Source organism: Narcine bancroftii, chromosome 3 (assembly GCF_036971445.1).
Source record: "Narcine bancroftii isolate sNarBan1 chromosome 3, sNarBan1.hap1, whole genome shotgun sequence".
NCBI lineage: Eukaryota > Metazoa > Chordata > Chondrichthyes > Torpediniformes > Narcinidae > Narcine > Narcine bancroftii.
In genome coordinates, this window is record NC_091471.1 from 142,312,764 (window position 1) to 142,339,493 (window position 26,730).

A 26,730-nucleotide genomic window follows, 5' to 3' on the forward strand; every position below is an offset into this window, starting at 1 on the left:
ACTGAATTCCAGTAATCAACTTGCCTTTTTCCCCCCCCACCTCCCCCTTTAACTAGCCATTCCAGTTCCTACTTCCTTTCTCTCTTCACCTAGACTATACTTCATCCCCTCACCCCTACGATGTCCCCCTCCCTCTCCACCTATCATCTCCCACCTTCTCAACTCCCCTTTCCCCCTTTTGTTCAAACATCTCTCATGTTCCCCCACACCTTGATGAAGGACTGAGGGCCGAATATTGGTGATGTATCTTCACCTTTACTACATAAAGACACTGTTTGACCTGCTGGGTTTCTTCAGAATTTGTGTGTTTTTTCAACTAATATGGGGGAGTGCCCATCCAGAAGTACAAAAGTCTCTTATAGGGCAGAATAGCTTGAAGTTGGTTGAAGCTATAGACAATGCCAGAGCCTTCAAAGCCATGAGGATGCAAATGAAATCCCTATCTATGCAAACCCACCTACAGCAAAGAAAGGGAAGGGTTGATGCTATAAAGAATACAATCAGAAAAGTGCAAACTCCCAAGACCTGCAGGAAATGTGGGAGACAACACCCCTTCGATGACAGAAACAAATGCCCCGCATATGGTTCTGAATGTAGAGCAAACCACTGGGCGAAGATGTGCAAGTCTGGTATGAAGAAAACAGAAATACCAGTGAAGAAAAAAGACAAGAAGATCCACCACATAAAAGGAAACAACAATGAGGATTCCGAATCTATACACCTTCATGAGATGTCAGGTGAGATGAAAGAATGAAGAGAATTGCACACAAGGATCCAAATACAGAGAACAATCCAGAACAAGCCTACAATATTTAACCTAAAGGTGAAGCTGGATACTGGATCACAAAGCAACGTCCTTCTGCTCAGACTCTACCGTCGATGTTTCCAGAGAACATAATAAAAGGGATCCAAAAGATGGTGCTTTGAAAACAACAAATGTCATATTAACAGCCTATGATCGAGCAGCTAGGGAAAGCTAAGATCAATGGCTGCCACAAGGGAAAGAACATCCTCTGAACCTTCTACCAGCAATTCTAGGTCTGGATAGCTGCCGGTAGTTTAAATTTATCTCTGTCCATTATGAGACCCAGATGAAGAAGATATCCAAAAAGATCAACAGAGACACTCCATTGGAGAACCAACCTCCAGTCATAAACAAGGCTGAGCTCATGAGCAAGTACCCGTAATGCCTTGATGATTCAGCTGGATGCTTTGAGGACTTTGAATATCCCATCGCCATAGATCCAAGCTGCAAACCCGTCATCCCTGCTCCAAGGAAAGTACCACTAGAAGTTAAGAAGAAGCTGGAGCACGAACTAAAAGACATGGAAGGGATGCAAGTCAGAGCCAAAGTGACTGAGCGACTGACGGGGTAAATTTCATAATGGTCAAAGAAAAACCAAATGACCGCTTGAGAATGTTTCTGGACCATAAAGACTTTAATCAAGCAATAAAAAGTCATCACTACCCAACAATGACACTAGAAGACATCACAGCAGAACAAACAGGATCCAAAATCAGCAAACTAGATGCTAAGAATGGATACTGGAATGTGAAACTAGATGAGGAATCGACATTACTATCAACTTTCATTACTCCATTTGGTCGTTACAAGTTCCTGCGAGTACCTTTCGGCCTAAAGATGAGCCAGGACATGTTCCAACAGAAGATTGATGAGACCTACAGAGGGTCTACAGGTGCTGTTGGCATCATGGACGACATCCAGGTTTTTGGCAGAGATAGAAAAGCTCATGATCTTCATCTACGTGAGGCAATGGAGAGAAAGAAAAGGAATGCCAATTCTTCAGAATGGCATAGACTCCTGATGGGGTAAAGCCAAGCCCAGAGAAGGTTAAAGCCATTGGCGAGATGGAGCAGCCAAAGGACAAAAAGGAACTCAGAAGTTTCCTTGGGTTGGTCCAAAACATGAGTTCCTTCATACCACATATGTCAGACTACACAGCAAACATCAACCATGTTATGTCTCTGTTAATCCTTTTGGATATCACCTGGATCTCATAATTGACAAAGATCAATTGCAACTCCCAGCAGCTATCCAGACCAAGAATTGATGGCCATTCTGCGTCTACCACCTAGAACGCACAGACAGACCAGCAATTTTAGGTCTGGAGAGCTGTCGGGAGTTGCAATGATCTCTGTCAATTATGAGATCCAGATGAAGAAGATATCCAAAAGGAGCAACAGAGACATAACATGGGGCACTGAGCCAAATCAGAGTTTGAGAAACAAAGTGATGGATTTGAGGTCTGGGTGAGTCAGTAGGACCCCAGAAATATACAATTAATAATGGGATTTAACTTAATGGGGTATTAGTCTGGAATACATTAGAGTACCATGGGAATTATGACATTTTCCGCAGGCCTGATGTAGACATGTTATGAGACACTCAAGTGCAACTCAAACTGGGGAGTGCCCTGTAAAATAACAGGAAATGGTTATTTTCCCTGGGAACGGACTATTTTCAATTATGTAGTGCTGAAATAAACACCACTTGGTCGAATTTTCAAATTTATAATATCATTTTTCTTGTAACTTAGAAATGGAAATCTAGATTCAAATTGTTCCAAAAAATTAATGCAAAGTTGTGAAATGAAATATATTCATGCATTTCAAATTCCTTTTCCCTAATTTATCCACTTCACTAAAATGAACTTTTCCCTAACACAATGCCACTCTGAACACAAAAGTTAGATGTGATGCAGTACTGTATACATGAAGGATTGACTGCAGGATTTAAATCCATTGCATTTTGGTCATTTTTTCCCTTGTTTTCTGAATCTAAAAAGAAAATATTGTAACTGTTAATGATTTGGATGTTTTCAGTGCAATTCCAAGATGCAAAGAACTTGAATAAAAATATACCCAAATTTGGAATTATTAAAATAAAACAAAAAAAAGAGTTACAATATATAGACTTGGATAACTTACAGAAGGCATCTCAAATCATTTGGCTCTGGCTCGAAACATTGGTTACTCTTTATTTCCTACGGATGCTTTGAGATCTATTGAGTATCTCCAGCATGTTTGCATATTGCACTCGATCCCAGCATCTTCAAATTTTCTCTCATACTCAATATCATGAAAAGCTTTCTCATTACCTACTCTAATTATGGACTTGTCATTTTGTATAACTTAAGTCACCTTCAGTCTTCGCCATTCCAAATAAACCTTTTTTTTTCCATATGTTCTCATAACTAAAATGTTTCATTCCAGACCACATTGTGGCGAATATCCTCTGCATCCTCCCCAGTGCAATCACATCATTACTACGGTGTGGTGACCAGAACTGGATACAGTACTCCTGCTCTGGTCTATCTAAAATTTTTTTGGCAAATTAAATTTTTTTAATTTAGATATACAGCACGGTAACCGGCTGTTCTGCCCCATGAGCCCTGTGCTGCCAAAATACACCAATTAACCAACAAACCCGTATTTTTTTTTGGAGGGTGGGACCAAACCTGAGCACCCAGAGGAAACCCATGCAAACACATGGAGAATGTACAAACTCATTATAGACAGCATCAGATTCGAATCTGATTTGCAGATGTTGTAGTAGCATGGTACTAACCATTCCATTAAGCATGCTGCCCTATTGTACCATAATCTTCCTGTTCTTATATTTTATGCTTCGGCTAATAAAGACAATTACCCCATACACCTTTCAGTCAACATATCTACCTGTGCTATTATCTGCTGAGATCTTCAGACGTGTCCACCAAGATACCTCTGTAGCTCAATACTTCCTAAGGCCTGTCATTCATTATGTACATGTATATTCTACCCTTATTAGTGCTCCCCAACTACAACATCTCACATTTTATAAGACTAAATTCTACCCACCATTTCTTTGCCTATCTTACAAACTGATCGATATTTATCTATTTATGGGCAAAGATTTGAGTTTGTGAAAGTAGAGAAGTTGAATACATGAATTCCAGTATCAGCTTCAAATATTTATGTTAATCACGAAACAAAGCAGTCATTGCAACAGGCATCCCTTAATCTTGATACAGCAATGTACCATAGGTTTAATCCTGATAACAACTTTACTGGGGATTTTTTTGCTTCTAAATGAGGCTACAAATTTAGGATTATTTTCCAGAAATTCATGACTGTCCCTATTTGGTGTTCTCCAGTCACCTGGCACCCCACTTATGGTCAAGAATGAGCCCCAGCTGTCCCATCCCCTGCCTTCCTTGCAGTCCGGAATGCATCTCATCAAGCTCAGGGGATTTATCCAATGTTAACCCCACTGAAACATGGGAAGTTTCTTTTATTTCGTAATCTCAATATCGCAACAGTCATGATTTCTGGAAAATAGTCCTAAATTTGTAGCCTCGTTTAGAAACAAAAAAGGAGTGATGATGTTATTCTGTTTGAAGATGGTAAATTTAGATTTTAGATGTCAGATTTATTGTCAGAATACAAAAATGATATCACATACAACCCTGATTCTTTTTCCTATGGGCAAGGTAGAATTACCACTTACTGGTTGTGCAACAATATACACATGTAAACAAATAAAGAAATATAAACAAACTGACTGTGTAATACTGAGAGAAAAAAAATCAATAAAGTGCAAAAGTAAAAGTTCTTAAATGAGTCCCTGATTAAGTTTGTTACTGAGGCGTCTGATGGTGGAGGGGTAGCAGCTGTTCCTGAACCTGGTGCTGTTAGTCTTGTGTCACCTATACCTCTTTCCTGAGGGTAGCAGCAAGAACAGAGCACGTGCTGGGTGGTGTGGATCCTTGATGATTGCTGCTGCTCTCTGACAGAAGTGTTTTCTGCAGATATTCTAGATGGTAGGGAGGGTTTTGCCTGTGATGTCCTGGGCTACGTCCACATAGTATTAGTGTCCTCATACCTTACTGATTGAATCCATTACTGAAACAAGCTAAAAGAAAGGATGCCTGGTGCTTTGTTTATGATTAACTTGTCAGGGTTTTATGCTGCTTGCAGTTCTTTCAAGTGTGATACAATAATATAGTAATCATTTTTGGTCACAGTGCTACACTTCATTGGTGTTACTGATAGCAATCATGTTAAAACTGAGATAAAGCATTAATTTGACATTTGTATGTTTCAACATGGAAATCACTTGTTACATCATTAAAAAAAATCACAATTATGACCCTTGTAGATAAGTAAGTGTTTGATTAAAACAAGCTTGGACTTTCCAAATTTCAGTATTACTAATATGCTGTTCACTTTAATCAGATTGCCTGACTTCAATACTGATAAAGTATGACACTGATCGGAAGCAGCATTTACAAGGAAGTCATGCTGAACAATATTGGTGCTTGCAGCATTGCAGATGATCCAATAACAACAGCATAACATACATTTTTATTGATTTGATCAGCAAAAAGAACCGGCCCCTCAGCCCATCTGGTCATGCTGAACAACATGCCTTCCTGGGCTAGTCCCAATGAGCTGCATTCGGCCCATTTCCCTGAACGAACTGTCATTATTTTTTCTTCTACTTCCTCTAGAGACCACTTCCAACAACCAGTGGGTGGGGAGGCCGGCAAGCCCCCCCCCCCCTCTCCCCCCCCCCCCCCCCCCCCTCTCTCTCTCTCTCTCCTGGAACACCCAGGGGATTTAATTCTGGCGCGGAACAATTTTCCTCTTTGGAGAATTTGCAACATTTATTGTCATCAACGTTGCTTTTACAGATTATTTAGAGCGAACGGTTGCGAACTCCCGCTCCCGGCCATACCTATCCATGACCCCGCAGAGTGCCTTGAGATCGTGGAAGCTGCCCCCGCCTCTCCCACTTCCTCTGGCAGCTCGCTCAATGTGCCCACCACGCCTTCGGTCCAGCGGGCCCTGCCACTTCTCCCGGTGAGCGCTTCCCCCTTCGTGGCCGAGATTCTGCCAACATGGCATTTCCAAAGGTGAAGAACCCGTGGTGGTTGGGGTTGGGGGGCGGGGCTTGGCCGGGGCAATAGTTGTTTTACTTTCTCTGGAAGGATCCCCGCTGCAGTGGCTCTTGGAAGTTGGCGCCGGGAGCCGAGTTCGGGTTGAGGCGCCGGGAGCCGAGTTCGGGTTGAGGCGCCGGGAGCCGAGTTCGGGTTGAGGCGCCGGGAGCCGAGTTCGGGTTGAGGCGCCGGGAGCCGAGTTCGGGTTGAGGCGCCGGGAGCCGAGTTCGGGTTGAGGCGCCGGGAGCCGAGTTCGGGTTGAGGCGCCGGGCTCTTCCCGGCCACTGACTGTGGAGATCCTCGGGTCAGGACCTGCCCTGCACGGCCCTCCTTTCGCCAGATGTTGCGAGGAGCCTCATCTCCCTTTGACAAGCGCAGCATTGAACTGTTGGCCGGCGACCGTCCCCTCGCTTACCTGCCCCTCGTCTTGAAGGTGTTCTCCCAGAGGTTTGCGGAACGCTCCGCTGCTTAGGTATGTTTCGGCTGGACGGGACGGGAGGGGAGGTTATTCTATTTTGAGGTCGGCACGAATGCTCTCGGCAATATTCAGGCGGTGGGATTTGTTTTTAACTTCGGAACTGGGACTGAACCCCGGTCGGGGCATTGTTATCGGAAAGGAGACGTCCGATGTTGACATGGAGGGGAAAGCCAATTCCCCATTCAAAGCCAATGTTTGGCCATCCAGTGCAAGAACAGAAGGGCTTTCGAGATTTTAATTTTGCTTAGGTTGGAAACCAATGGGAGACTTCACTATTCCACTGGAAGATGATTGCTCGTGGGGTTATTCAGGATCAAGACTTGGCCCTCAATTATTTATCATTTCTTTTAATGTCTTGGAGGAGGTGCTGGTTGCAAGGTATCCATATTTGCTGCTGACATGTTGCAATGAGGAGATTGGGATTCTACATCTGGATAAAGAAAGTTGAAGTGAGTGGCTGCAACAACTTAGCCTATGGAGTTTAATGTGGTAAGAGGAATAGCTCTAAATGATGAGTCAGTCCAGAGGGATCTTGGTGTAACTTGTGCATGAATGACAAGAAAGCGAACAGGCAGGTGCAGCAAGTGCTTCAGAAGGCAGTGGCATTTGATATGGGAGTTGGACTTGAGAAATGTGAAATTATTGTTCCCATTTGCACATTGGGAATACCAGCCACAAGGAACTGAGGTGGCCCCACTGGGAATACTGGCCACAGTGTGGGGCATTTTCTATTTAAGAATGGACATGCTCCTGTTGGGAGGCTGCCTGAAATGGCCATCTATTTAATACAACTTGGCTTTTACCAATCCCAGATGAATTTAATGAATTCTGCAGCTAATAATTCAAATATTTCTGAAGATTTAATAATAAAATTTTTAAAATGATTGATTTTGTGGATCTGCAGAGTTCACACACTTGGTTAACTCCTGGCATTGGAGGATTGCCCCATTTATGAGGGACTAAGAAGTTGGATGAATTGCTTGGAATTTAGAAGAATGAGTGGTTGAGTTTATTGAAACCTGTAAGCCCTTGAGCTGGCACGGTTGGGTGGATTCTTCCTCCTTTGGTGGGGGAATATTGAAAGCAGGGATATCATAAAGATTAGAGGTTGTCATTTGAAACTGAGGTGCAAGAGAACTACCTGCAGAGACTGGTGAATCTTCAGAATGTTCTTCCCAGGAGGCTAGATGACTTGGAATGTTTAAAGGGGAAGTAGATGTATTTTTGAAAGATCAGGAATTGGGAGAACGAGCACAGACGTGAAAATAAGGCCTGGGGCAGATCGTGACGATATTAAAAGGCAGGGCAGGCTTGAATGGGTCTCCTGCTACCTGCCCCGATTTTCTTCTGGACAATTCAAGGTGTTTTTGTGCTTTAATTATGTTTCTTTAATTTTGTCAAATTACCCTTTTAAGAACAAGGCTAACTAGAGCACATATAAAAGCATGATTTTGAATTTCAAAATAATAACATTTGAATTGAATATGCCTATCTAATGGAGTCAAGGCTTAAAATAGAGGGAAAGTTTGGAATCAAAGAATAGGTACAGTACTTAAAATTATTAAATTTTACAGTGTGACAATAAGCCACCAGCAGTACTCCCAATTTCAGTGTTAATGGTCTTTATTCAACATAAGTATGAATAATTAACTCGTTCCAAATTGAATCTTCAATAATAATGATGGACAGGAAGTGATTAATTAAATTAGTGTTATTAGACACTAGTAGAGAATTTTTTAAATTGCCTTTCACTAATCATGAATGCTTGCATTTCTAGCAAGGGATTCCTGGTGTTAAATCTCTCACAACCACCAATTTGCTTTCCACTTTGTAATTATTATTGAAAGACTACTTGATTTAAGTGAACCATTTGACAGAAAGAGGCTAATAAAATGTACAACATGTGTAAAAATGATCTTTGATTAAAAGAATTGCCTGTTCTTTGGTAATATTTTTATCATTGTATCTTGTCAACTCGGTTGTAGTTCTAAACTAGTAGGTTAATTGGGATATGTCAGTGGCAAGTGCTCATATGCCTAAAAAAAAGTTTTACAGAGTAAATAACATTGTAATATCATGAGATTTGTGGATACAACAATATAATTACATCCTTTTGTATTTCTTCAGTTAAAAGGCCTGGGGAACAAATTTAGATCAATCAGCAATGAAGTAGGAACAAATTTAAATGGCAGTCAAAGTTAAGTATGCTAATTGAACCTAATTTACAAGTATTTAAAAAGATAACAACTATGGTAAACCTAGTTTGAAGTTAAAGACCTCCTGATTGGGTTTCAGAAAATGGAGTGGAGGAAATTTCTCCTTGGTTCCTTCGGGATTGACCAGTGGGAGGTACCTGTTCATGTTACTATGAAGGGTAACATTTATTCTCCTTTCTTAACTGCCTTTGTGAATTTATTGTGTAGATACAGGCATGAAGTCTCTTCCAGCGGTGCTTTCTAGAAACACATCAGTATCAAAATAAGGGGTTCAGGACTGAACTGAGGAGAAATATCCAGATGGGCATCTTTGGAATTCAAAGAAGGGCTGTGGAGACTTAGTTCAAAAATCAGATTGAGGCATCTTTAGTCAGTTTGGATTAAATGCATTGAAGTGACACTGAGTTAAAAGTAACTAATCTTATTGCATGATGGAACTGATGTGAGATACCATCTGGCCTGCTCCTGACATTTCTTGTTACTACCATGTGATCCACTGCAGGTCGTCTGAAGATGCTACCTCCAGTGCAGGAAGTTTTGGGATTTGGGAACAGTGATATATTTCCAAGTTAGGATGGCGTGTGACTTGAAGCAGAATCTGCTCCCAAGCCCCTGCTGTCCTTATTCTTCCTGATGAGAGGTGTTGTGGGCAAAACCAAATTTGCAGCATGCAGTCAGAGGCCAAAACCATTACAATCATTTAGTGCAAACAATCAAAGGTACATTCTTCCTCGGTTGCAGATTATAAGGGAGAATCTGAAAATCAAAGATATCAGGTCCAACATAGTTGGAATTTTGCAACATTGTGATCCCATTAAGCCACATTCCCTTTCTATTGTAGAATGTTGCATCGGTGGCCACTGATCAAAAAGGTGGAAGAAAAAACCCAATCTGAATCTTGAGCATCTGACCAGCCTTTCTGTTGACCACTGTTGGAAATGAAAGGATGTATATTGTGAAGGAAATGGGAACATGTCCTTGTTGCTCCTGGGAACAAATAGCCTGAAGATGCACATTGTTGAATGGTCTCCCATAAATCACCCAAGATTGCCAGCACGTAGATCCGTAAATTTTCAAATATTTTTTGATTGCAAGCAGGTAAAGCTAACATAAAGAATTAACGTATAAGAAAACAAACTGTTTATGGGAATTTGGGCAGCAGTAGCTAAATTTTTTTTCATTAAATCAGTTTAAAGTAGCTTTTGAAAAGTTAGAGGCAGGCAACAATTCATAATTGTACTGAATTAAAATGGTCAGATTTGAGATAAAGTGAACATAAGGAAAAAATGGATTTTCCATCATGTGTTGACAAAAAGTTATGGGTGAAAGTTTTTGATTTTCATTGTTGATAATTTTATCATTGGATCTGATACCATGGTTTGTGCATGAGCAATCGGAATGTATGTTTGAGCTTTCAAGAGAACAGATTTTGCTGAGGGAAGAGCCAGTGAGAATTAGTTGAGCAAATGTATTACAGGAACATTGCCCATGAAAAGTGACATTAGATGTCAGTAATTAATGATAATGAATTGCACCTCTTTGACTGCAACTGAAGTAAATTTGATGAAAGCTCCACAATGAAAGAGGTTGAGAGATCGAAGGCAAATTTTAAATGGTTGTACAGCAGATTTAAAAACAAATATCGGAATATATTTAGAGTTATTTAAAGGTTTGGATCAGAAAATAAAAATTAGGGGATGTGCATAAGTAATTCCAAACAGCATTGTTAAAGATGGACAAAAACAGCAGGCAATCTCCTCCCTAAAATAAAACAGACCAGCAGCATGAAAGACTGCAGATACTGGAATCTGGGCAAACCACAATTTGCTGGAAGAACTCAGCAAGTGGAACAGTATCAGCAGGAAAATAGCAGCAGTGGAAATTGCTGTGTCATGTTTTTTTAGAGTAACTTTATCACCTGGTGTCAAAATACAGTAATTTGTTCTTTGCCACTAAACTCCATCAGAACTGGAGCACCACAGGGCTGCATTCTTAGACCCCCTGCTCTACCAGCTATGACTCCGTGGCACTCAGTAGGACCAATATCGACAAATTTTTTGTCGATATTGTGTACTGTTGTGTAAAAAAGAGTGATGCGTCAATATAGAGGAGGGAAGTTGAAAACTTGGCTGTATGGAGCTCCAACAACAATCTCTCTTTCAATGTTACCAAAACCAAGGAGCTGATTGTTGACTTCAGGAAGGGAAAACCAAAGAGGTGTATGATCCAGTGATCATTGGGGGATCAGAGGTGGAGAAGGTGAGCAAATTTAAGTTCTTGGGAGTCACTATCTCTGAGGATCTCTCTTGGATCCAGCGTACTAATGGCATCATGAAGAGAGCACATCGGTGCCTCTATTTCCTGATGAGTTTGCGGAGGTTTTGTATGACATTTGAAACCACATTTCTACAGATGTGTGGTGGCAATTGTGCTGACTGGCTGCATCATGCTCTGGTATAGGGACACCAATAGCCCTGAGTGTAAAGCCCTCCAAAAGGTAGGGACACAGCCCAGGACATCACAGTCAAAATCATCATATCTACAGGGAATGCTGCTGCTAGAGGGCAGCAGGCCATCATCAAAGACTCAAACCACCCAGTTCTTACTGCTGCCATCAGGAAAGAGGTATAGGTGCCGCAAGACTTGTAGCACCAGGTTCAGGAACAGCTGCTATCCCTCCACTATCAGATTCAACAATAAAGGTCCTGAATGAAATATAGGCAGTCTTTTTCCCCTTAAAACCAACATGTCAGTGGATTTAAAAGATACTGTAGCAATCTTGTATGTGAGTCTGTGTATATGTTGTGCAAGGATGAGGCCACTTGGCTCTTCTCCAACGTGCAGCTCTAATTTAGTTTCTGTTCTGATCATGTATAGCTTTATTTCACTTCCATCAAACAACTTTTCTAACTTGTATAATTAAGATTTTGCCATCTAATAATGCTTTTCAGAGCCTATTTAAATAAAATAGCTTTACGTGCCAAGACTCTTGTCCTCTTGTATGATTTAATCATGGTATTAATCTCATTAATTCCAGCAATAACTGGCTGTTTATTTCCACAAATCAGACATGAACTGCAACATAAATATTTTTAAATTATTTTAATTTTTCCAAGACTTGTATAGAACGTCGTTACATACATTGTATAAATAGTATTTTTAAATTATATTCTCATATGTTTATCCATATCTCATTCTCCCCCTACCCCCACAATTGCTAATATAAAAAAAGGGAAGGGGTGTTTGAGCTGTCTTCATTAATTAGTCCATATCTTGATCTTCAGGAATTCAAAGCTATTAACCTAATGATATTATTTAAACTTTTTGGGGAAGTTAGTTATATCCTTAAACCAATATGATTCAAATACGGTTGCCATAGTTTAACAAACACATATGTTTATGTGGAATTCTAAGATGCCAAGATTCTCCATTGAAAAATTTACTTGGGATTATTCATTGAGTGGTCTACGATTAACTGATTTTTAAATATTATTTAGCTGCCCAATTGAAATTTATATTCCTGATCGGGCTAAATTGGTCTACACATGGCAGGTGAGAAGATAGCAGAAGATTTCATTTACAAATGGAACATTAAATTATTGTCTGGAAAGACGGGTAACCCCCATTCTAAAGCACATAATTTGGATATGGCAACAAATTAATAAATATATAGGTCTAAAAGTGGGGTTACCTTGTACCAAAATAAGTTACTATCAATTGCATTAGGAAATAAAATTCTGGACACTTGGCACTGTAAAGGGATCAAGTATATTGAGGATTGTTATGAACAAGGACAATTATGATATTTGAACGGCTAAAAAATAGATATGGTTTGTCAAATAGAACTTTCTTTGGATATCTTCAATTAAGATTTTTTTTAAGAGATAGTTTAGGACCAGCCATGACCCTGCCGATATGTAGTGACATAGAGGCTCTTCTTCAAAAGGGGATCAAGGTAGTTTATATCCAAGATGCATTTCCTATTGCAAAGAAATAGCCCAAAACTAGGCTTGCACAAATCGAGGGAAAGGTGAGAGATAGACTTTTGGGGGTGGGGGAGGGATTCAAGAACAATGCTGGTCAAAATTGTGCTTTGATAATATGACAATTTATTAATGTCAGATATAGATGGGTACAATACAATTTTATGCACCAATTAAACCTGACATCGCAAAAATTACATGGTTTAAAATCTGAATTTCCGGACTTGTATTTTGGGTGTGGTGTAGGAGTTGGAACATTTATACATTCAACCTGGCTGTGCATAAAAGTAAGATCCTTTTGGTATGACTTAGCAGAAATTTTGACAAAAATTATGGAAGTACATTTTCCATTGGAATTGGAATTTTATTTATTGAGGAATCTTGTGGTTATTGGCACAAAACTATCAAAATATTAAGTACAGTTTGTGAGGATTGCACTAGCGATAGCCAGGAGATGTACAGCTGTTACATGGAAGTCCGACTCCCCTCTACTTATTACTTGCTGAAATATGGAAATGCAAAGTTGTGCCCTCCTTGAAAAGATAACATAATCTCATAAAGAGATCTTAAGAATAGGATTGAACACTGCAAATATACAATGCCTTCCATATTATTTGGGGGCAAAGACACTTTTTTTTCCTTATTTACCCCATGCTCCATAGTTTTACGTGTAATTAAATAATTCACATGTTATTGAAGGGCACATTCTAAAATTTATTCAAGGTTATTTGTATACATTTTGTTTTGCCCATGCAGAAATTACAGCACTTTTTATACATAGTCCCCCATTTCATGGCACAATGTTTTGGTCATTTAGCATCACAGGTGTTTGTGAGTACTCGGGTATGTTTAATTGCTTCATTAGTGCAAGTATAAGAGAGCGAGGTTTGCTTCTAAGCTTTTGATCACCTTTGGAGTCTGTAGTTGCCATTTTCTATATGAGGACCAGAGTTGTGCCAATGAAAGTCAAAGAAGCCATTATGAGGCTGAAAAACAAGAATAACACAGTAAAAGACATCGCCCAAACCTTAGGATTACCAAAATCAACGTTTGGAACATTATTAAGATGAGCCCAATAATAAGAGAGGGAGTGGCAGGCCAAGGAAGACGTCCACTGCTGATAATAGAATAATTCTCATCGTGATGAAGAAACATTCCCAAATGCTTGTCCAACATCAGAAATGCTTCAGGAGGCAGGTGTTGATGTGTCAATGACTTTTGTCTGCAGAAAACCTCATGAAAAGAAATATAAAGTCTGCACTGCAAGGTGCAAACCACTAAAGGGACTTGAAGAGGAATAAGAGCACAATCTTCCTGCATCTAGCCTGTCAAATCCCTTAAGAATTTGGAACGTTTCTATTAAATCTCCTCTTAATCGTCTAAACTCCAGCGAGTACAAGCCCAGTCGTTCGAGCCTTTCTTCATATGCAAGTCCCGCCATCCCTGGTATCAATCTGGTCAACCTTTTCTGCACTCTCTCCATGGCAATGATGTCCTTCCTCACATAAGGAGACCAAAACTGAACACAATACTCCAGGTGAGGTCTCACCAAGGCCCTATACAACTATATCAATACCTCTCTGCTCATGAACTCGAATCCTCTTGATATGAACGCCAACATACCATTCGCCTTTTTTACTGCTTGTTGTACCTGCCTGCCCACTTTTAATGACTGATGCACAGTGACACCCAGGTCTCTTTATATCTCCCCTTTTCCTAATTGGATACCATTAAGATAGTACTCAGCCCTCCCATTCTTTCCTCCAAAGTGGATAACCATACAATTATCCACATTATATTGCATCTGCCATGCATTTGCCCACTCACCCAACCTGTCCAAGACACCTTGCACACTCTTAACAGCCTCCACACAGCTTTCAATGCCACCCAGCTTGTCATCTGCAAACTTGGAAATGCTGTTTCTATTTCCTCATCTAAATCATTAATATATATCGTAAATAACTGGGGTCCTAGCACTGAGCCTTGTGGTACCCCACTAGTAACTGACTGCCATTCCAAAAAGTACCCGTTTATTCCTACTCTTTGCTTCCTATCTGTCAACTAATTCTCTATCCACCTCAGTACCATATCCCCTATACCGTGTGCCTTAAGTTTGTATAGTAATCTCCTGTGTGGGACCTTATCAAAAGCCTTCTGAAAATCCAGGTTAAACCACATCTACTGGTTCTCCCCTATCCACTCTACTAGTTACATCCTCAAAAAATTCAATAAGATTAGTCAGACACGATTTTCCCTTCATAAAACCATGCTGGCTCTGACCAATGAATTCACCACTTTCCAGATGTGCCGCAATCGCATCTTTAATAACTGACTCTAACATTTTCCCCACTACCGATGTCAAATATATAATTCCCTGATTTCTATTTCCCTCCCTTTTTAAAAAGTACTCCAGAATCTAAAGAGTTTTGATTGGTCATTAGGTTTCAAGGGGAGATAGAGCTGATTTTCGTCGGCATAGTGGTGGAAAGGGATGCCATGTTTTTGAATAATATGATCAAGGGGAGGCAGGTATAAAGAAAAGAGAATGGGGCCTAGAATAGATCCTTGTGGGGCCCTGCAGGAAAGGATAGCTGAAGAGGATGAAAATTTTACCATATTAATTGAGAAAGTCCTATCATTATTTAAACCAGTTCAAGGCCAGGCCATTGACACCAACCCCATACTGGAGACAGTCTGTTAAAATAGCGTGATCCACAGAATCGAACGCTGTGCTAATGTCCAGGAGAATTACAATGATGGAGTGACCTGAGTCAGTAGAAAGGAGCATGTTATTATAAAGTTTTAGTAAGACTGACTCTGTGCTATGGTGGGTCTTATAACCTGACTGAGATTTTCCGATATGTTCTTTCGATGTAGGTAGGGCAACAACTGGCAAAGAACAACAAGAATCTTTGACAGGAATGGAAGTTTAGAAACAGGTCTGTAATTTTATGGTGTGGTTGGGTCTAAGTTGGGTTTTTTTTTTCCCCAAAAGGGCTGGACCATAGCGCGCTTGAAACCAATTGGAACAGTACCAGTGGCCAGGATGCTAGGATCAGCTATGTTGAAAACATCCTTCAGGAGGGGAGAAGGGATAATGTCGAGAGGAAAATTGTAGATTTCACGGAGGATGCAATCTTTCTTAGGGTGGATAATATGATGGGATTAAAATGGTCCAGGTTAGATGAACAGAACTGTGGTACAGTTAGGTTACGGGTGGTTTTGGTGGGGGGGGGGGGGGGGGTGGGGGAATGTTTTCCTGATGCTCTCAATTTTTTTTATGAAGAATTTTAAAAATTCTTCACATTTGCTAAGCGATGCATCAGAGTTGGTATTGGGTGCAGGATCAAAGACTTGATGTTATTGAACAAGACCTTGGGATTATGGGAGTTGTTGGAAATTAGGTTAGAAAAATATTTTGTTCTTTCGGCTTTAACTGTTCCCTGGTATATGTGCAGGTTGTTTTTCAAAATTTCGAGGGATATTTGCAGCTTATCCAGCTTCCACTTTCGTTCAACTATCCTGCATTCTCTCCTCAGGGCTTTGGTGATTTTATGAAGCTTAGGTCATTTTTTGCACTTTAAGTGAGGCTACAGCGTTCAGGATAGAAGAACAGATGGTATTAATTAGGGATGTAAGTTACTCAGTGTTGAGGTGGGGAGGGGATGCCTCAATAGAGGAAGCATTTGCAGCTGCTATTAGCGCCTCTGACAACTTATTAGCATTCCTGAGTTAATGTAATGGGAGTAGCATATAGGAAGGCAGGATTTGTTAAGAGAGCAAGGCAGGGGTAGGTCTGACAGTAACAGCTATATGGTCCGACACACAGGTATCAATTAATTCCGGGTTAATAATTGATAAATCAGACAAAAGAACTAGGTCGGGAGTATGGCCTAGCTTATGAGATGAAAGCAGTTCTAAGTTAAAAGACTCAAATAAATGTATAAAATCACTTACAAGGGGCATAGTTGAACAACACATAGATATTGAAGTCACCAAGTTTAAGAACTTAATTGAAGCTGGGCATAGTTTTTGAAAGGAAGTCTGCAAATTGAATGATTAAAATCTTTGTATTTTTGGTGGGTGCTATCTAAGATCAGCTAACTTGGGGCACTTGGCTGTTCCACGTTCAAGTTCCACTCAGAGGAGATCGCGCCTTCACTATTGCAGCCCCCAAACTGTGGAACAACATTCCTCTCTCCAGCAAATCAGTCCCTTCCATCAACTCTTTTGTATCCAGATTGAAGATGTACTTTTATTGACTAGCGCTTTGAGTCCTCCTCATGCACCTGATTGTTACCTTGTGTTCTAACCTCTTGTATTCGTTTTATTCTGTACATTAAATAGTTGTTAGTTGTGATGTATTTTTGATCTGTACAATGCAAGTTATTTTAAATGTGCTACATCAATAAACTATACTAAACTAGTTCGTCATGGAAACATGATGGCCAGGTGACAGTTTGCCAAGAAGTATTTAAAAGAGCCTGCAGAATTCTGAAAAATGTCTTGTGGACAGATGAGACTAAGATCAACCTGTATCAGAGTCAGTGGCATATCTCGGTAAAATAGCGCCTACGGAAAGCACTGAAATTGCGCCCCCCCTCCTCTCGATTTTTATTTCTTTCCCCCCCCCCCCCCCCCAAACTAACAGAACCCTCAATTGCAAACCATGCCACACCACATTGAGGTTTATTATTTCCAAGACGTGGGACGCTCCAGGCGTTTAAGCAACCCATGCCTTGTGTTTATTACCTGCCATTCCCGGCTGGAAGCTGCAGCCTCCACAGGAGGACCTGCGGCTTTTGTGCTCCTGACAAAACTTTGAGTCGGTCGACCCAGACTGTCCCGAGTTGGCACCTCACCAGGCCACTCTGGCATCTCATCGGGCTGCTTCTGACTTTGGGGCCGCAGTGGCTCAATGCAGGATCAATGGGAAAAATGGCTGTCTACCTTACCCATAATTCCCCACCAGCTGGAACTGCTCTGCATTTCCCTGGCACTGGCAGAGTGGTTCCAGCTGGTGGGGGATTATGGGTAAGGAAGACAGCCATTTTGCCCACTGATCCCGCATTGAGCTGCTGCGAGGTTCCTGAGTGGCCCAGTGAGGTACTGGAGGGTTGTTTCAGCAGCTGTGCATCCCTGGCTGGGATGAAATACACACACATATGCACACCTTGTTCATTCAACAATCAAGGAAAACCAATAAACATATGCACAACCCCTTGCCTCCGGCACATGGCTCTATGCTACATTAGTGTTATGAGGCCAGAGGACCCCAAAACCCAGCAGCAATAGATATTCACCAAGACAAATGGTTACTTAAACAAAAGTTGCTTTTAATTATCTTTAAACATGAAAACAGAATCACACTTTATCACTATTGACTTAACTAACCTAACAACCCCCCTCTAATTCTAAGCACACATGTATGTAATGTGTGTAAGTTCAGAAAAGTTCTTTGATTCACAGTCGAATCTCATTTCTCATTCCTCCAAGTTCACTGGTTGCAGGTAATTCTTATATTGTGCACAGAATTTAACATTTATAAAGTTCACCAGGCTTTGGTGCTTGAAAGGTAAATGGTTACTGCTCAGGAAGGTTCTTGTCAGTTTTCAGAGAGATTTGTTGTACACTGGACACCCAGGTACTTCAGTGTCTTGCCAAAGAAACTCCCCCCCGCCCCACCCCTGCCTTTCAGGGTTCTCTAGATGATTACCTCTTTCTTTCAGGACACCACAGAGTTCCTTGTTGTTTCTCTTATTTCAAGTGAAACATTAGACTGCCAGTCTTCTTCTCAAATTGGTAAAAATACAGAGGAGGAGGAATTCCTTGAATGTTTACGGGACGGTTATCTAGACCAATATGTCGAGGAACCAACTCGGGAGCAGGCCATTTTAGATTGGGTATTATGCAATGATAAGGGGCTAAACAGCAATCTTGTTGTGCGAGGCCCTTTGGGTAGGAGCGATCACAATATAATCGAATTCTTACTCGACATGGAGAGTGATGAAATTAAAACCGAGACCAAGGTCCTGAATTTAAATAAAGGGAATTATGATGGTATGAGACGGGAGTTGAGTAAGATTGATTGGGTGGTGTTTATGGGGGGGTTGACTGTGGATAGACAATGGAAAGCATTCACAGATTTAATGGAGAAATTGCAAAAATCGTTTATACCGGTTTGGCATAAAAATAAACCAAAAAAGGTGACTCAACCGTGGATAACAAGAGAAATTAGAGACAGCATTGGGTCCAAAAAGAGAGCATATCAATTGGTCAAAAAATGTACCACAACCGAAGACTGGGAGCAGTTCAAGATGCGCCAAAGGAGGACAAAGGGATTAATTAAGAGAGCAAAAATAAATTACGAAAGTAAGCTTGCGGCAAATATAAAAACCGACTTCAAAAGCTTTTATAAATATGTCAAGAGGAAAAGATTGGTGAAATCCAGAGTAGGTCCTTTGCAGATGGAATCGGGAATATATAATGGGGAATTAGGAAATGGCAGACCAATTAAATTCTTACTTTAGTTCTGTTTTTACAAGAGAGGATACAAATAACCTCCCAAGGATGTTGGGAAACATAATGCAAGGGAGGAACTGAAAGAAATCAGTATCTCTAAGGACATGGTCTTGGGGAAATTGATGGGATTGAAGGCAGATAAATCCCAAGGGCCTGATAATTTACATCCTAGGGTACTCAAGGAAGTGGCCATTCAGATAGCAGATGCTTTAAGAATTATTTTCCAGAACTCGATAGACTCAGGATCAGTACCCATGGATTGGAGGGTAGCTAATGTTACCCCACTATTTAAAAAGGGGGGTAGAGAAAAAGCGGGGAATTATCGGCCTGTGAGCCTTACATCAGTAGTGGGCAAAATGATGGAATCCATTATTAAGGATGTAATAGCGGAGCATATGACTAGCAGAGAAGGGATCGGACGGAGTCAACATGGATTTACAAAAGGTAAATCGTGCTTGACAAATCTATTGGAATTCTTTGAGATGGTGACAGGTAAAATAGATGGGGGAGAGCCAGTGGATGTGGTGTACCTGGACTTCCAAAAGGCCTTCGATAAGGTCCCGCATAAACGACTGGCTTCCAAAATCAAGGCTCATGGGATTGGGGGCAAAGTATTGATGTGGATTGAGAACTGGCTGGCAGGTAGAAGACAGAGAGTTGGGATAAATGGTTTGTTTTCTGAGTGGCAGGCGGTGACCAGTGTGGTCCCACAGGGATCTGTACTTTGACCCCAGCTGTTCACAATTTACATTAATGATCTGGATGAGAGGATTGGATGTAATATCTCCAAATTTGCAGATGACACTAAGCTAGGAGGAGTTGTGTGCACGGAAGAGGGGATCAGGAAGCTCCAGTGTGATTTGGATAAATTGAGGTACTGGGCAGATACATGGCAAATGCACTACAATGTGGATAAATGTGAGGTTATCCACTTTGGTAATACAAACCGGAGGGCAGATTACTATTTGAATGGCAATAGATTAAGAGATGGGGAAGTGCAGAGAGACCTAGGGGTACTTCTACATCAGTCTCTGAAGGCGAGCATGCAGGTACAGCAGGCGGTTAAAAAGGCAAATGGTATGTTGGCCTTCATATCAAGAGGGTTTGAGTATAGGAACAAGGATACTGTACTGCAGCTGTACAGGGCCTTGGTGAGATCACACCTGGAGTATTGTGTGCAGTTTTGGTCACCTTATCGAAGGAAGGATGTTCTTGCAATGGAGGGAGTGCAGAAGCGATTCACCAGGCTGATACCTGGAATGGCAGGAATGACATGAGGAAAGATTGCACAAATTGGGATTGTACTCCCTGGAGTTTAGAAGATTGAGAGGGGATCTCATAGAGACATATAAAATTCTGGCAGGTCTGGACAGAGTGGATGCAGATGGGATGTTTCCAATGATGGGAAAATCCAGAACCTGGGGCCATGGTTTGAGGATAATAGGCAAACAATTTAGGACCGAGATGAGGAGGAATTTCTATACCCAGAGAGTGGTGAATCTGTGGAATTGATTGCCACAGAGGGCAGTGGAGGCAGGTTCATTAAATATATTTAAGAGGGAATTAGATATATTTCTTCAGTATAAGGGTATTAAAGGTTACGGAGAGAAGGCGGGGACGGGGTACTGAACTTTAAGATCAGCCATGATCTCGTTGAATGGTGGAGCAGGCTCGAAGGGTCGAATGACCTACTCCTGCTCCTATCTTCTATGTTTCTATGTTTGCATGAACCACAAGGGCTTTGACCAGGCTGAACTAAGTACTCACAACCCATCTTCCAAATGGGGTTTTCCACAAGCTTCCCAGCTTGTCCTGTTCCAGTTGCTGCTGCTGACTGTAGAACTGATGCTGATCTCTTACACACACACACACACACACACACACACACACACACACACACACACACACACACACACACACACACACACACACACACACACACACACACACACACACTCTCTCTGCTTGTAAAACCACATGACTCTCCTAGAGCAGCTAGTTCCACTCTAGACAGAATGCGGCTCTGACAAGCTCTTTCATCTGCTGCCTTTTTGTAAACAACAATCCATTTGTGAAGTCTCTTGAGCACTTTGCAAAGATTCTGGGGCTGACATGTCCAGCATTAGTAGAACAGTATTTTAAATAAGATCTGTTTTAAAGTGTTTGTATGTAACCTACACTTTAATGAAAACCTTTCCCAATTTATCTCCCAAAGACATATCTATATTCTGTCACACTAGGAACTAGAGAAACTAATTAAATGCTCCCCGCCCTTTATTAGTACGAAGAACAACTTGCCCACAATTTCTCCAACAGCAAGCCCCATTTCACGGTTCTAGGCCAGGAGTGAAGCTGGGTGGTCCCAATGGCAAAGAGGACAATTCGAACACACGTGGTCCCTAGACTCCCCAAAATGTCAGAGGACAATTTGAGCACTCTTTATAATGGTGGGGGTGGGGGGGTGGGGGGATGGGGGGGTGAGTCATTTACAGGAGGCCAATAGCTTGGTGCCAGCAAGGTAAAACCATTTACAACTGCCAATGGTCCAAAACCAAGTACAGGTGGGCTGTGGAGCCCAGGCCAGTTCAGGTAATTTACAGGGTTCAAATGGCTCAGTGCCGTCAGATTAAGTTGATTACAAAGGCCAATGGCCCAAGACCAAGTACAAGGGAATTAAAATTGGCCAATGCAAGGTGTGTGTAGAGCTCATCGAAAGAATCAAAGACTTGTTGATCCAAACCAAGGCTTTTTTTAGCAAAAGACAGGAGCTCTTCACAGGTGGCCGACCAGTCCGGAATGATCCAACCTGGCTAGGGACACAACCCTTTAAGGCCCAGACAGTAGGCGTGGCTAAGCTCTCAGCCAATCGCTGTAAGCACAGTCTAGATACTGTAACTATATACACTATATACATTGGTGATAGATCTGTACTAACAAAGTGTGCACTTAATTGGTGGGGTGGGGCCAAACCTTGATTGGTGGTCCTGGGTAGTGCTGTCATGACCCTTCACTGCTTCATAATACAATGCAGGGTGGTGAAATGGTAATTAATTTCTTCAGATTATATTATCCTTTTCAGTCACATACTTTCAGTCACGTATTTAATTCAAGTTTTAAAGATGATACACTGTGTTCTGTCAGTGTCACAAAGATGATACTCTGCATTTCCCTGGCACACAGAGCAGTTCCAGCTGCATGGGGGATTATGGGTAAGGAAGATGGCCATTTTTCTCATTGATCCCACATTGAGCCGCCGCTGCTGCGAGGTTCCAGAATGGTCCTGAAGCAGCCTAGTGAGATGCTAGCCTGGTAAGGTGCCAGAGAGGCACTTTGGAGCACCCAAGTGGGATGGAGAATCTGTGTTGGGCTAGGGACTCACAGAATTAGAATCCATTGAGGACAGTGGTGCCCTCAACCCACCTCCCCCCCCCCCTTGCAAGTGGCACTCAAGGAATGTAATCAACTTAACCTTGATGGCACTGAGCCATTTGATCCCTGTAAATTATCTGAGCTGGCCTGGGCTCCACAGCCCACTTGAACTTGGTTTTGGGCCATTGGCTGTTGTAAATGGTTTTACCTTGCTGGCACCAAGCCATTGGCCTCCTGTAAATGATCCTCCCCACCCCCACCATTTTAAAGGGTGCCACATGTGCTCAAATTGCCCTTTGACATTATGGGGAGTCTTGGGACCATGTGTGTTCGAATTGTCCTCTTTGCCATTGGGACCACCCAGCTTCACTCCTGGCCTAGAACCGTGGAATGGGGCTTGCCATTGGAGAAATTGTGGGCAAGTTGTTCTTAGTACTAAGATGCGCACTATACTGTTAAAGGGCGGGGAGCATTTAGTTTCTCTATTTCCAAGTGTGACAATATAGATATGTCTTTGGGAGATAACTTGGGAAAGGTTTTTTTTTAAGTGTAGGTTACATACAAACACTTTAAAACAGATCTTATTTAAAATATTGGAGCTCTGTTAATGCCCTAGATATGCCTATGATCAGAGTGATGACAAAGTATGGAAGTGTAAAAGAACTGCCCAAGATCCAAAGCATACCACCTCATCTGTGAAACAAGGTGATGGGGGTGTTATGGTCTGGGCATGTATGGCTGCCACAGGTACTGGTGCACTTATCTTCATTGATGATGTATCTGCTGATGGCAGTAGCAAAATGAATTCTGAGGTGTATAGAAACTTCTTACCTCCTCAAGTCGAGTAAATGCCTCCAGACTCATTGATGGTGCTTCATCCTACAGCAAGACAATGGTCCAAAATATACTGCTAAAGCAGCAAAGTTTTTCAAAGCTAAATATTGGAAAATTCTTGAATGGACAAGTCAGTCACCTGATTTAAATCCAATTGATCATGTGCTGAAGAGAAAACCTAAGGAGACAAATCCCCCTTAAGAAGCAGGAGCTGGAGATTGCTGCAGTAGAGGCTTGGCAGAGCATCATCAGAAAAGATGCTCAGCATCAATGACATCAAGCAGTCATTGCATTGTAAGGGATATGCAACAAAGTCCTAAATATGACTATTTTAATATAGTAAAAATGCAATGCTGAAGAAATTCAGCATGTCAGACAGTGTCCTTTATATAACAAAGATAAAAATACATAACCTACGTTTCAGATTTGAGCCCTTCATCAAAGTATGGACAAATGTTGGTAGGCATCTGAATAAAAGGGTGAGGGGGAAGGATCATGGTCGCCAAGGCAGAAGGTAATAGGAGAATGGAGAGGGTATAGCAGCAAGCAAGGGGAAGAGGGATAGCGAGGTGAATATAGAAGGAAGAGAGCTGAGGGAAAGAAGACAAGGGAGTGGGAAAAGGAGAGCAGGCTAGCAGAAATTGGAGAAGTCAATGTAATTTCCATTTGGGTGGAGAGTGCCAGATTATTTAACAAAATGTAATTAAAACTTTGAGGAATAAATTGATGCTCTTTTAGTCATATTTATTACAACCAAAATTAACATCATATTTGATCCACTTAAAATTTAAATTGCAGCATTCACAGTCTTAAAGACAGTTTCTTCTCTGCAGCTACCAGACTCCTGAATAAAAACAATTTCAGTGCTGTCAAGCTGCCCTTGCTTTGTGCTAATTGATCTTTCTTTTCATTGCAAGCCTCTACTCTGTAATTGTGCTCTTCGGATAAATGTATGAATATTAGAGACAACTTGTTAGTCTGCATGCACAAGAACCCTTCTCAGTGTGCTAGAAATTTTGTGACTAATAAACTTAAAGCTCAGATTTGTCCTTCTCTCTGAACATCTGCAGATTTTTGTTGGTGGAAAATCCTCTCAATCTTCTTGCAACTATTTTTACAGGTTTTACAGAAATCACAGAAATATTTCATTTACTATGTTAGGAATACATTACTTTATTTACAAAGAGATGTCATTGTTAGATACAAATGCAAAAAGACTTGGAAGTTTTACTTGGAATTTAAATTTGAGCAACCATGAGAGATCGAGAACAAATATGACCAACAGGAGAGAGAGAGAGAGAGAGAGAGAGAGAGAGAGAGAGAGAGAGAGAGAGAGAGAGAGAGAGAGAGAAGGAACAAAACATCAGTAGTTTGTGGTTTCTTAATGCATTTGTAATACATTTTAGTATCATGTAAAAGGAGAGTTTTTACTTTTATTTGGAGAAAATGTGACTTAATGTTTGATGTCGAGGAAAATAATATTGTTAGATATTTTTGAAAAGATGCTGTTACTGCTGTGTACATCGTGTTGAAATTCAAGTTTGGACATCCTGATGGTAATGGGCCGGGCCCTGCCGGCTCCCGAGCCCATGCCACCCAAATACTCCAATTAACCTACAACACCCATATGTTTTTGAAAGGTGGGAGGAAACCCACACAAATATGGGGAGAATGGACAAGCTCCTTATAAACACTGCCAGATTCAAGCCTGGGTTGTGTGGTAGCATTGTGCTAACCATTTAAGGCAGGATTAAATTTTGATTATGGTACATATCAACAAGTTATCACTCCTATACACAGGTAGACTTGACTGTTGAGCACTGGTTAATTTTCTCCAATTCTACTTTAAATATATTGACTGCATTTACTCAACCTTCACCCAACATTCTGACTGATTTGGCTCCAAATTGGTAATGCACTTTTTAACTAAACTTCATTTCTTTATAAGATGGTTGATTCTATTCAATAGCACATTCCCCAAATGATACACAAGTGCTTAATGATCAACAGGCATGGGCTTCATTATACTTCATGGTGTTGATTTATAATATAACCATTCACAGTACGGAAACAGGCCATATTGGCCCTTCTAGTCCGCACCGATTTACGGGAAGCTCCACTAGTTCCACACTCTGCCCATAACCTGCTCCCAATTTTTGAGCAAATTGAAATGTTGTCTTCAAATAATCACTGCAATATTCTGAACATTAAATTGTTGAAAAAACAGTTGAGTACAAGTATATTGTGCATTTTATGGATTAAGCAATGTAATTTTGCTAAATTAAAACTCTCTTTCCCCATTTATTTAATCATCGAATAAGTGGTTGTGCCTTTTAAATTGTGCCTCTGAATGCTGAAGACAGCAGGCTACTTTATACTTCAACTTTGTAAAGTTCATTTCAAATTACAAAACAATCATGAACAGTAATTACTTGTGAGCTCTTCTGCTTAAAATAAATTTCTGATTTCTTCGACCAATGAACACTTCAGTTGCAATTCTAGGAAGCACCAATGGTCACTGAATGTTTGAAGAAGTTCAAATGGTTAAATGCTAGGGTCAAAATGACCCTCCGTGCCCCCACGTCCCCTGATCCCATCTTGTCTGTATCTTAAAAATGACATGCATCTGCCTTCAGGAGACTGAATCTAAGGAAAGCATCTGGCCTGGATGGAGTACCTGGGCAAGTATTAAAAAATGTGCTGACCAACATATCAATGTATTCACTCATATTTTCAATATCTCACTTCAGCAAGGTGTGATATCTATCTGTTCCAAATAGATGTCAATCATACTGGTGACCAAGAAGAGTGCAGTAACCTGTCTTAATGACTTACAGCTGGTAGCACTTACATTTTAAAAGGCTGGTGTTGAAGCATATCAGACCCTGTCTGACCATGACATGGATATGTTCCAGTTTGTCTATTGTAGCAATAGGTCAATGGCAGATGCCATCTCACTGCCTCAACACAAAGCCCTGGAACACCTGAACCATAAAGATGCATTCATCAGGATAGGACAGTACAGCACAAAAATATGCCCCTTCGGCCCTTCTAGTCTCTGCTGAACTATTTTTCCTAATCCCACTAACCTGTATTCAGTCCATTGCCCTTCACACCTCTCCCATCCATGTACCTGTCCAAATTCTTCTTAAATGTTAAAATTGAGCCTGAATTCACCACTTCACCTGGCAGCTCATTCCATACTCCCACCACTCTCTGGGTGAAGAAGTTCCCCCTAAACTTTTCCCCTTTCAGTTGTTTTCTGGTTTGTATCTCATCTACCCTCAGTGGAAAAAAGCCTACTTATATTTACTCTGTTTATCCCTCTCATAATTTTAAATACCTCTATCAAATCTCCCCTCATTCATCTAGGCTCCAGGGAATAA

The 26,730-nt window shown here is 41.1% G+C and overlaps 1 protein-coding gene across 8 annotated transcripts in view; it reads left to right on the plus strand.

The window, feature by feature from the left end:
- Positions 1-26,730, plus strand: part of inpp4b (inositol polyphosphate-4-phosphatase type II B) — a 269,882-nt gene that overhangs the window by 10,312 nt on the left and 232,840 nt on the right. For 2 of the 8 annotated variants that reach the window (XM_069925296.1, XM_069925293.1), the window contains exon 1: positions 5,960-6,414. The exons of 2 other annotated variants lie outside the window; for them this stretch is intronic. The gene's annotated coding sequence lies outside the window, so the exon portion shown is untranslated. Of the gene's footprint in view, positions 1-5,778; positions 5,919-5,959; positions 6,415-26,730 lie in introns of those variants that run through there. 4 more of the 8 variants (XM_069925292.1, XM_069925289.1, XM_069925287.1 and 1 more) reach the window with 4 other exon arrangements.